The sequence below is a fragment of the Phocoena sinus genome, chromosome 16 (assembly GCF_008692025.1).
Source record: "Phocoena sinus isolate mPhoSin1 chromosome 16, mPhoSin1.pri, whole genome shotgun sequence".
Taxonomy (NCBI): Eukaryota; Metazoa; Chordata; class Mammalia; order Artiodactyla; family Phocoenidae; genus Phocoena; species Phocoena sinus.
Genome location: NC_045778.1, coordinates 78132422 through 78144908, shown reverse-complemented (window position 1 = coordinate 78144908; position 12487 = coordinate 78132422). Strand labels below are relative to the sequence as shown.

At 48.6% G+C, this 12487-nt stretch overlaps 1 protein-coding gene across 6 annotated transcripts in view; it reads left to right on the top strand.

Annotated features, from left to right (window-relative positions):
- CTBP2 (C-terminal binding protein 2) overlaps window positions 1-12487 on the top strand; it is a 165151-nt gene that overhangs the window by 49119 nt on the left and 103545 nt on the right. For all 6 annotated transcript variants that reach the window (XM_032607322.1, XM_032607315.1, XM_032607316.1 and 3 more), the window contains one exon: window positions 597-700. The gene's annotated coding sequence lies outside the window, so the exon portion shown is untranslated. The remainder of the gene's footprint in view (window positions 1-596; window positions 701-12487) is intronic.

Genomic DNA, 12487 nt, shown 5'->3' with positions numbered 1-12487 from the left:
GTGTGAGTGCTGTTTAATGCATCACCTCATTTCATATTGCCTTTGCCAAGAAAGTGCAATTTTATCGAACATTAGGATTGAATTCCTAACTGAGTAATCAATTTCAGTAGTAAGTTAAAGCACCTTCTCTTAATGACAACTGCAACCGTTCATCAGTTACAGCGGATTAAGAGTTGTCAGCATTTATGCTAATAGCACTTATAAACCGTGGGCTTCTGAATTCCATATTTCTCAAACAGTTGGTAAGACTTCTTGCTGGAAGATAATGTGATTGTTTTGTCCCTTTGCTTGCTACTTGGAGATGCAAAGAAGTTAAATGACATTTTCACGGCGATGACACAATATCACCTGGTTTTGCACACTTGGCTTCGTGTCAAAATAGATGGAAAGAGTTCATTTGTTCTGGTGCTCTACTGTTTAATTTGATCTGGTGTGTGACTAAAGCAAGACAAATAGTATTTTTAATGAAACCATTTAATAACCTCTGGTAGCTTAGAATCGAAGGCATTGGAAAAATGCAATTAAAGGATGGCTAGATGTAAACAAGGAAAAAATCACTGCTTCAGCTTCACTGATCCGATTCATTTTGCTTTCAGGGTTTCATCGCCTTAAATGGTTTTGAACCAATGAAGCTGGATTCTCTGAAAAAGACGGAGAGCCCATCGTGTGAACTATAGAGTTTGTGGACACATTTATATTGGTGAGTTATTGTAAAATATCTCCAGGTAAAAGTTCAGGTTTTTCAAAACCCCCTCTGGAATGTGTTTTCAATTTGTTGATGACTCTGGATCTCTGGCAGCCGCGGGATGTTTCACCGGGACGTCTAATAGCGGGATTATATTGATTGTCTTTCAATTAATTGCATCTGGTATTTTCATTTATCAAAAGCAAGATACATGTAATTAACTCTGAAGCAGTATAGTTCAGTGTAAAAGTGATCGTTGCTGCTGCCGCTGCTGCTGTAGAGATAAGTCAATGGAGATTACACCAGGAAACTCGAGTCAGGATGGAGCCGTGTTAGGACTTCTCGACATATTAATTACAAAGAATAAAAATGAATTGGGGAAACAGTCCACGCCACCTTGAGTGGCTTGGGCAAAATGGTAGATGGACGTCTTTAGGGAGACAACAGCTTGCTGAGGATGGCACATCTTTAAATGAGCTAAGATTTTTAGACTTGCCGACCTCTAGGATGTCTTGAACATAGAATGGTTTTCTTCTGGTGGAATGGATTAGGGGTGTGGGATGTGGGCTGAGGAGAGCCTTCAACTGTCTGCTTATTTGGAGTATGGTTGAGAAAATACCAATGAATGGAGTTCAGTCTTCCCTCCGTAGCAAGGACTTTTGGGGGTCCTGAGTTAATTTCAACATGCCTTTAGCCATTTTCCACAAAACCTAGATCTTAGACTCTCAAAGTGGCAACTTCTCAGAAATGATTGATTTTTATCCCGTTGAAAAAAATGTTTTCTCCTTGAGCTGACAATGTCATCTTAAAGCCAGAAAAAAGCGTGTGAGCCGTTTCTCACCGTTCTTTCTGTCAACCCCCAGGCTTGTTCCCTGCAGTATTGAGTAGGACAGACCCTCAGGTTTGGAGAAAGGTCAAAGGCCCACAAGGAATTTGTACAACAGATTCCCTGCCTGAGAATCCTGGGCAGATTCCAGCACACACGGTCTGGAATAAATAATAACAAAGAAATGTTGGCCTTAAAATGCAGCCTTAGGCATGGCTTTAGCCGGTGACCGCCAGGGGGCCCGAACTGACCCTCAGTCTCAACCCAACCAGTGGGTGTGGCCCGGGGAAGGGTCTCACTGCCTTTTCCCATGGAGGAGGGTCAGTTGCCAACAGCAGGGCTGCTGCTCCGGACCTGGGCTCACGGAGCCCACTCCCCAGCAGGTCCCTCTGGGAGGCCTTATTTGTGACGTGAGTAGTTGTACTGGGGTGGTCCCCATGAGCCCCCGCCTTGTGGAAACCCGGAAACCTTTCCCAAGAGTGATCTGAGAAGGCTGCCCCGCCAAAGGCCACGGCAGAGCATAAAGTTCACAGAGGGTTACTTATCAGAGACGACTCCGTAATCTTTGAACAATTCTAAGAATCTTTGTACTGGGGAGATGAGAAACTAGAAATATCAGTGAACCTTCTTTTGGGGGTGGGACACGGGTGTATCTATTAGTCATGATGGCCACTCTCAACCGTATACACTCAACTTTGCCTTTTAAGGCCAACATTTATTTCTTTTCTGGCTCTCGCTCATTCTTCTGAAAGAAACCTTTTTTAAAAGACCCTGTGTGCTGGAATCTGCCCGGGGTTCTCAGGCCGGGATGTTGTTGTACACATTCTTTGTGGACCTGGGGTTGGTGGGGTGTTAATTCCAGGACTGGGTAATGGCACTGAGGATGTTTTCAGTGGGTCACAGTGATGGAAATCCGTCAGACCCCCACGGTTGTCCAGTTCCATGTCCAAGCACTGCCAGTGCCCGATCCTTGAGTCCTTCACAGAAAGTCACCCGAGGTTCACCTGAGGGAGCGTCTCAGCTGGGTGCCAAGACTTGAGAGTGATGCTTGGTACGTTTTGTAGACACCACGGGGTTGGAAAACTACTTCTCTAAAGATAAGAATGTGGAAATCCACAGTATAAGGATGAAATGGGCTTTTTAAATATCAAGAAATGGTTACATAACAGCATTTTCATTTGACTCAACCTAATAATTGAACCACTGCGGGATCCTGTTTATCAGCGATCTCTGTCTCAGAGAGAGGAACATTGACATTGCATAAATGCATCCAACATCAGAATGAAATTGCAACGCCATTCCCGATAGCAAATTCTCCCCTAGCACCTAGCACGCGCACACATTTGGCCTTGTACAATGGTTCTCAGCACTTAATGTGTTTTGGGCATAATTTGGGGTAACAGTTTTTGATAGCAGTCTGGAAGAGCTTGAGAAGCTCGGTGTAACGTTGGCGTTGGCCGTCATTAGAGCACGGCCACCATGCCTGGAGGATGCCTCGTGGTGTCTGTGACCTCACCCACATTGACTGTGACCCCGATGGCCTGGCTGCTCCCCAGCACTGGGCACCCTGCCAGTGGTTTAACCTTCGTCCCTGACCACCCCCCTGTACACTCAACAGGGTGTGGTTCTCGCGTGTCCCAGAAGCATGTGTTAGTTCTTGGCTCTTTTCTTTGTGGCTTGTCACTGTGCCCAGTACATTGTACCCCACTCGTTGGATGGCTACTCATTCAGCCCCAACTGCAGTCAATACCTAGCAGCACAAGAGGGGTATCTTGAATTGCAGCCAGAGCAAGGGACCACATGTTGATTTCAACCTGGTAGCTTACCTGTTGAGATCTCCTAGACAAATCCTTTTTAATGTAGGCAGAAGAGAAGGAAATAGACAAAAGCCACAAAATTCATGAAAAGTCACAGTCTTGGAATGGCAAACCTGTGTGGTGCTAGAACCATTTATACGTCGTTTTTGTCCTCTTAGTATATGTGTGCGTGCCCTCACTTAAAAGCATTCTATTTCTGTTATTCTAGACCTGATAGTCTGGTTTGTGGCTTTTTTCTTTTCATAACTTCAAATCAGACATGTCAGCCTCCTCCCCCCGTGCAAAGAGGCTCATTTGGTCATCACTAATGAACGACAACACGCTACATTGAGATCTGTTGCATTTTGCTCTGCTTTTACCGTCCATTCTGTACGTCATCGCTTGCTACGGTGAAACCCCGACGTGCTCCGTGGTTCGCTGACTTCTGGAACCAGACTTAGTTCTCCAGTGGTTCAGATGGGCCGTTGTTTTTCCTTGTGCCATTTTGTTATTAAGCATTAATATTTGTAGCGGTACCAAGTTACCTTGTAATTTTAACAAAAGCGTCAGGGAAAAATAAGTGCTTTTTGTCAAATGTCTACAGCTAAGTGGAAATGCAAATCACAGCCCTTAGCTTTTATTCTGTAAAATGATGGTGGCGTAGCAGTGGCTGCGGTTTGTCAAAGACGTGACAGCGTATCCGGCTGCCGCACCCAGAGAGGCTTGTGCACTGCTTTATGTTGACAGATTGCAATGATGATGTGGAAGCTTGACCTGCCCCACAAAGCACCAGGGAAAGGTGATCTGGGGTTCCCCTGGTGCTGGTGACTCAGAGGGGAGGGCCTTGCAAGGTCTGTTGTAGGGTCCAGGCTGCTCTGATCTGAGTGTGGCTTTAGTGGGCCAGTGGGCCCCATTAGGGCCTCTGCCCTGTTTCTGCCAACACAGCTTTCTTCCCCGCAAAACAGAAGGGAAAGTATTGCTTTACTCCAGAAATAAATGCCTACACCTTGCAGTGAGTCTGACTCTCGCTGCTTGAGCACTGGAGGGAGCTGGCTGTGGTCACGCTGGGCCTCGTGTTGTGGCCTCCAGGGTCCCCTTGAGTTCTTGGCCTGCCCTGGCCGTCACCCGTCCACTCTTTCCATGCAGCCTGCACTAGGGACGTGTGATCCTGCTCCGGTTTTTAGACTAGAGGCACAACTGCCAACATCGGAAAACACAAACCAGAGCAACATACGCTGGGCCTTTCATCTCCAGGGGACTGTCTAGATGAGAAACAGCCAGGAGGCCGAGACGGGGGCGACAGGGAAGATGTTGGTGGAGCTTCGGCCCGGGCTGTCTGCGGAGAGGGGGGAGGGGTGGGGTCTCAGCTGGAGCTCTGGGGTCTTGGTTCTTGCTTGTGTTTTATTCATGAGCTGCAGATCCACGTTCCCGTAGGAGCCCTTCTCTGGGAGGTGTTGATTCAGCCCTTGTCCTTTCCTCCAGGGAATTTCCAGATCCCAGCAAGGCTCCTGGGTAGGAGGACCAGAGAGATCATCCACCTAGTCCCTTTGTTCTGTTTTCAAAGTCTGTCCTTGTCCCGGTCACATGGGGGTCAGGCCCCTAGCCCCTACCTTCTGGTGGGTCATTTTCTGCTCTGCTGGTGCTGTCCCCACCTCCCAGCCCTCAGGACTGGTTCTAATCGACCAGCGAGGCCAGGGAGGCCCGGAACTCTGTCATCCATGTGTCCGCAGTAAGCTAGCCTGCCTGTACTTCCTGGGGTTCCCGGCCAGGGAGGGTCTCTACCAAGCTGTGTTCCTGCTGGAGGTCTGTGCCTGGGAGGGATGGCTCCTTGCGGCCATAGGAGAGCAGCGGGGCCACGGCCCTCTCCTGGTGGAGCAGGGCTTGGGTCAATACTGAGCATGCCATACAGCGTTGCGTGCGGACACACTAGGTATGTGGCCCTATCTTCCCAAGATCCTATAACCTTGGCTAAGATCCCTGTTTTATTTTTATTTTTTTTTTTTTGCGGTACGCGGGCCTCCCACTGTTGTGGCCTCTCCCGTTGCGGAGCACAGCTCTGGACGCCCAGGCTCAGAGGCCATGGCTCACGGGCCCAGCCGCTCCGTGGCATGTAGAATCTTCCCAGACCAGGACACGAACCCGTGTCCGCTGCATCGGCAGGCGGACTCTCAACCACTGCGCCACCAGGGAAGCCCCAAGATCCCTGTTTTATTAGCGAAGCACTTGATGCTGAGATCATATGCCAGCACACGGGGCCCATGAGTAGACCTGCGGCTTGGACACTGATGGTGTAACCCCAGGCTCAGGGTTCCCTTGGTCCCTGCGGAAACACCGCAGTCCTGTGACTTGCTTTGCCAGTATGCAGGATCCCTCTGTAGTGATGACTTCGTCGTGATGACTTCTGGGGTCCTCAGCTTTCTGGGAAGTTCACGTTCTCGTGTGCATGGTGGAGTCCATCCCTGCCTCAAGCACTTGGTCCGTGGGAAGGGGGGCTGACCATGGGCTGCCCCTTGTCCCCAGGGGTGTGGCTGTGTGCAGGGAAAGCACCTCTAAGGCCAGCCACGATGGGAACCTGAACAGACCCCACACAGAAGCATTTCTGCCCCTGGCCTCCCAGTCGACAGAGGAACAGCAGCCCCAGGTTATGGGACAACTAGAGGCCATTGTCACTGGTCTGCTCCTTACCATTTCCCTGGGACGTGGAGCATGTATGTGTGAGAGGGAGGGAGATTGGGAGGAGTGGATGGAGGCGCGAGCCTGCGTGGGGTAAGGGCCAGGCGTGTTGAAGGAAATGATAGTTCATGTTTGCTATAAGCTTCGGACTGAGGATGTTCATGTCACTGTGTGAGTGGGTGGGGAAATGAGCTTTCTCATTTAAAAATGTTTGGGTCTCAGTCCAGCGCTCTGGGTGTCATTAATGGGAGAGGAAGAGCTTATTTCTTTGTATAAATATTTTTGTTTAGCACTTGTATGTTACCACTGCCAATGTAACTACTATTTCTAGAATGCACTGGGCCAATAACATCTTTTTAAAATATAATCTTACTTTTAGGTCATTTTGGTGATCATTCCATTTAGATTTTTGTGGAGGAACACAGCATCTCTCCAGGTTCAAGTGTAAATCTGGCATTACTTTCAACTTAGCCTCAAATTCCTCAGCTGCAAATGCTAAGGAAATACTCCACCGCTCAAGAAATAGCCCACACGTGATGCGGAAAGAACCGGGGTACTTACAGAGTTCTTCATCATTTAATTTCTGGATCCTGATTTGGTGCATTTTCCAAAGTAAGGCTTTAGGAAATGTCTGAGGATTCAGCGGTCCCCGGCGGAGGTTGTCCCCAGGACCGTTGCCTGCGGCTTCCCCCTTCCCTGGCGTCCACCTAACAAGCAGCTCAACACATTTGCTTTATTGAGTGATTGATTCCTTTATTTTTGGCAACCTTGGCAACTCCCACCTGGACCCGTGCTGTTAAAAACAAAGTCTTCCTGGTTAACTGAACACGTTTGCAATTCACTCTTTCTACGTAGCAATTAAGATAATTCCCTTTAAAAAAAAAAAGAGATAATTCTCTTAGACTCCTACCAGCTAAAGATAAATAGGAGGTTTAAAAAGAAAGTGCTTCGTAATTCATTGGTTTGTGCGTGAGCAGGCAGACTGGTAACAGACGAGAAGGTCTGCCGTGAGTGGACCCCTGTGCAAGGAGTGAAATGGGACATTTTTTCTGTCCTTCTCTTCGGCAGCAGCCCGAGCAGTGACATTTATACATATTTCATAACGTGGTTCCTTTAGACAGAGGGAGCAAACAAATCAATTTCTCAGCAGTATACTGTGTAAAGGAAACAGCAACAACCTGTGGGGTAAGTTACAGAAGCTGTTAAAGATTAATTATATTCGGCAAGAAGATAGAACGTTAGGGGAAAAATGCAGATGTGTGGGGGTGAAAAACACAAGCCACGGATGAGTAGCAGTTCGGAACGTCTGATGCCGGTACTTAATTTCCATTTCTTCATATGTGTCTACTGATCAACTCCAGTGGCTCCCACCCGGGACCCCCCATTCCGTCTTTTCTCGAGGCTGGTGGATCAGATGTCCTCGTGAGCTTCCAGTTGGATCCGCTTAGAGCAGCCTTGATTTATTGGACAGTATTGTGCTGTCTTTTAATATAGGAAATTTGCAGAAAATGAGTTCGTGGCAAAGATATCTGGTTCCTGTGTCTTGTAACTCAATACCTGGTCTGTGGTCGCCTCCCTTCTTCTGGTTCAGCTATACATTGTTTAACTCAAAGGAAACCTTTGTTGGCCTGGGCAGGGTGTAACCTGCAACTCCTTGAAAAACTCAGCCGAAGCAGCGGCAGGGCAGCGATCCATTTCGTCAGGTCCGGGGCGGGGGTGCTGTTCGCTGGGCGGTGCTTTCGTTCTGGATACCAGAGCCTCAAAACAGGCCTTCCCCCCACTCAGGAGGAGCTTTGGGGCAATGCAGGTTTACTGGGTGCCCCTCGGTTCATCCGGTCACGGCCACTTGCGTCCCACCCCTTCTGCAGACTGAAGACAGGTGTCCACAACCCAGGAATGGAAATGTGGAAGAAGTACTGTGGGAGGGTGGGTGCGCAGTCCTGCAAGATACTGACTCAGGACGCCCTTGGCCTCATCTGCATCTCTTAGTCAATATTGATAACCTACTGGGCTTGTCTTTGCTGGGTGCCCATCACCCCCCTAGCACATTTGGGTCCTCACTCATGTTCGCTGGTGCAGGAGGGTTGCCCAGTCATTATAACACAGAAACCCAGGACTTCAGACTCTCTGATGACGCTGAGGCTTCTGACTCTATCAGGTGGAAGTAGACAAAGGTTTTGTGAATGGACTCGGATTCAGGATTAGTACTCTGTTAACATGGAATCTTCCAGAGTGATTTTCACAAGCTCTGTGAGGCAGAGGTCACGTCCGATGCCCTCATGGTCTCCTTGATTTTCTGTACATGGTTCACACGTTACAGATGCCACAGGACTCTTTCGAATGAATGAATCCCAGGCTGCAGAGGGACCAGGGAGGTGTGGGATGGCTGGACCTGTGCAGGAACCGTCCCAGCATCTGTCTGGAAGGAAGGGTTGATTCTGCGTCAGCTGGGAGTGTCTTCTGCTGACGGAAGGCAAACCAGCATGGTGCACTACCTGTTTGGAGGAGGTGTACGTGCTCTGAAATAATATGTCCATGTTCCCGAGCTTTCCGCGGCAGGGGAGCATGTCCCTGCCTCCCCTACTTGCAGGTGGGACACAGGTGGGGCGGGGAGTTTGAATTCTGTGTAGCTTGGGGACCCAGCTGTACTCTCCTGTGCTCTGGGGTGCTGTGCTTGTGGTGGCTTCCTGGGTGAGGGGGAGTTGTGATTCTGCCGCCTTGATTGAATCTGAGCTGCGATTACAAGGACCTGTAGTCCCAGGTCCCTTGGGACTGAAGGACAGATGGAGGGTGTATCAGATTCCTTCGTGGACCCATCACGGTGGCTGCATGCTTTGCCTGCCTTTGGAGATTTGGAAACTGGTACTTTGTGTATGCGTATCTGATGACCCCAGTCCCATGTTTGTTAAAAACCCTAACTTTGAGAGTACAGGACTCCTGGCCTTTCATAATTCAGACTCACTTCCACTTCCTAATTACAGCAGAAGATGACTCTAAACCACGACATAGGGTTGCAGCTTCCTCTAGAAAAGAGGGTTCTTACTGATTTGTACTCTGATCTCCCACAGGCTTCAGTGGCAGCACTGCAGAGGCCTGTTGAAGGCTGGAAAGCCTTCTGCTTGCGTGTTTAAATAGAGCAGAGTGATGGCGGCCTTAGACTTGGCTGGGAAACCGCCCAGCTCTTTAGTCTGGGATTGCATCATAACAGGCATCCCTCCAGAGCCCCATGGCTTCGGCACCGCCTTCTTGTTTTTTTTTTTTTTTAATAAGTTTATTTATTTTATTTATTTATTTTTGGCTGCATTGGGTCTTCGTTGCTGCACACGGGCTTTCTCTAGTTGCGGCGAGCGGGGGCTACTCTTCGTTGCGATGTGTGGGCTTCTCATAGTGGTGGCTTCTCTTGTTGCGGAGCACGGGCTCTAGGCACGTGGGCTTCAGTAGTTGTAGCACACGGGCTCAGTAGCTGTGACTTGCGGGCTCTAGAGCGCAGGCTCAGTAGTTGTGGTACACGGGCTTAGTTGCTCCGCAGCATGTGGGATCTTCCCGGACCAGGGTTCGAACCTGTGTCCCCTGCATTGTCAGGCGGATTCTTAACCACTGCACCACCAGGGAAGCCCACCTCCGTCTTGTTTTTGCACAGCGAAGGTAAAGATTCCAGTTGCCAAGGCGAAGACTTGGCCGTCGGCTTGGTGGTGGGTGGAGGGAAAGGTACTGAAGGCAGTGCCAGGAAATGCTTGCGGGGTGTGCCCTGGGCCACCTCGGATGGCGCCAACCTTGGGCAAACTAAACCCCTCTGCACTTAGCACCTCTGAGTCCCTCTCTGTCAAATGGGGGTGAATAGTAAGTAGTACTGAATCTCAGAGCAGCGGGAGTTCAACGAAACAGTCATTGAGGAGGACTTGGCAAGTTCCTGGTACATTGTAAGGGCTTAATAGAGAATGACCACCACCATCATCATCATTATTAACAGCATCCGTAAGTGAGATAGTCATTCACTTCACTTAGCTTGGAGGGGAGCCCTGGTGACCTGCCGACGGCTGGAGGAGCTTGGAGCACAGAGTGTATCTCTCCAAGGAGGCACCTGTAGTCTGGCTGATATGAACATTGAGATGGAAGATGCATAGGACTCTAGACTTCCTGGTTCATGGCACTTCTGTAATGTTTTCCTCCTGGGATGTTGGAAGTGGAACCCATCTCCTTTCCCACCAACCTGGTAATGATGTTTCTTTGTCAAGGAATGAAGGTTTAGGGTTCCCTGAGGCCTTTTGCACATGTTGCACATGTTGAGTTTGAGCTCTTCATTTCATGCGGGTGAGCTGATCCGAGCCCCGGCGGCGCCGAGGTGCTGGTGGCAGGGTACTGTGCCCAGGTGTGACTGGCTACCTGGATACCTGTCTGATGATGTGTGTCCTTCTCTGGGAGAGGGTCCCCGTTCTCCTGTCAGTGGCTCAGGTCTCTGCAATTTGCCTGAACGTTGAGTGTGACCAGCAGGGCTGAGGCCGACTTGGCCTGACCCTCCCCAGCGGTGACCGGGTCAGCCCTGGAGAGGGGCAAGCACATGGGGCTTTGTCCTGAGAGCAGCGCTGGGAGAGGCCAGTTAGCACGGCTACTTCACATGAAAGGCTGTTAGACTCAGGTCACCGGGTTTGGACTCCTGCATTTTATGGCAAAGTCTAAAAATGCAGATTTGTAACAACCAATGTGAGTGAATTCAGACTGTTTGAATTTCACACTGAATAACGGCTGGAGTTATCAGAGCCAGGGGCTTAGGAGATCCTTGGATCGGTGCAATCTTTTCTCAGGACTCAATTGATAGATAGCATGATGTAATATCACGTTACTTTCATTAACAAGCCTGGCGAGAAAAGAAACACACTAGGATAGGAGAATTTAGTAGAAATAGTAGTAATAACAAGACAATTTGGAATGTGTAATCTATCCAGTAAATTTCAAGATGCCACATCTCGTTTAAAATGCAGTGCTGCGCCCATAGATGTTGAACGCAACACCTCTGTACCCTAGGGCTTCCCGTTTTTTTTTTGTACTTAAAAAATATTCTATTTAAATGCAGATTTTGATTTGCAATCTAGGAAGAGAAGTATAGGAAGAAGGACAGCTGCATCTTTTAAATCAATTTTGGTTTCATGGTTTCTTATTCTGCCTGTCTTTCTCGTCCCCACCTTCTCCTCCCCCAAAGGGTAATCTCTAAACATACAGGTTTAGGAAAATGCATAACGTTTCAGAGGATAATAGTATTGTTATAGCCTTGTCTGTCTTAGAATTTTCCTCCGCACACATCCCGCCACCTCAGGCTGAAGAAACACTAAGGGCTCCAGATTTCCTCATAGGGCAGAAGCTTGAGAATTTCTCTCTCTCTCTCTCTCTCTCTCTCTCTTTTTCCCCCAGTATGTATGTATGTCTGTCACGTATGTATTTATTTAGCTAGCTCCGTCAGGCCTCAGTTGCAGCAGGCAGGATCTTCGTTGTGGTGCGCAGGCTTAGTTGCTTCGTGACATGTGGGATCTTAGTTCCCCGACCAGGGATCAAACCCGCACCCCCCTGCAGTGGAAGCACGGAGTCTTAACCACTGGACCGCCAGGGAAGTCCTGAGAATTTCTCTTTAAATTGAGCTAATTCACAGGAAATGAACCCATATCCAAGAATACACGTTTGTGTTAGTTAAACTATTTTCCTTTTAGAATTTATTGCTGCTAATTCTGTGTTTGTGCATGTGTATTTATTCCCCCTGAATTCTATCCTTCCATTGCTTCTCCACATGCATTTCAAGTACCTTACCTGGAAAACTAATGGAACAGCCATATTGCAGGGCACAGATGTCAGGAATTTTTAGGGCTTTTCCTTTCTGAGCGCAGAAGTGACTAGTTTGATGTGGAGCTTCAGTTACCAAAGAAATGGATTTATAGCTTTTGACATTCTACTCCTAGAATTAATTAGGTGGCTAATCATTATAAATACCATTTTCTTTTGCTGTTGTCTCCATTTAATAGAGCATCTCTTGCTATACGCACTTGTCAGTTTCAAACTGAGAGCTGTGTTTTGGCTTTTATGATCTGTCAAGGGAAAATGAAAGTAAATTCTTTATAATATGCTAATTGATCTATTTGGGAATTTTTAGATATAGACAACATCTGTGCTTGCCAGTAACACAGTTAATAGCTTCCGATCTTCAACATAAGAAAATGTTTTCACTGTGTGTGACCTTGCGGAGACCTGCTGTGTCCTCCCCAGGGCTTGGCCGTGTGCCATTTGGGGTCCTTTCCTCGGGACCTGAGGCCATGTAGAGGATGGCCAGCTGTAGTCTTGTGCCCCCGTCCCCACCCCAGCCTAGACCAGACTGGCTGGAGTGAGGGGTTCAGAGCAAGTGACTCTGGGCTCGGGCCGTCCTCAGAACCCTTCTGTCTTCCTTGGCGATGCCACCTGCTCTGGTAGCTGGGCACCTTTGTGTTTTCCCTTAGGCAGTGATTTTGGCAACTCGAGAGCTTTTTT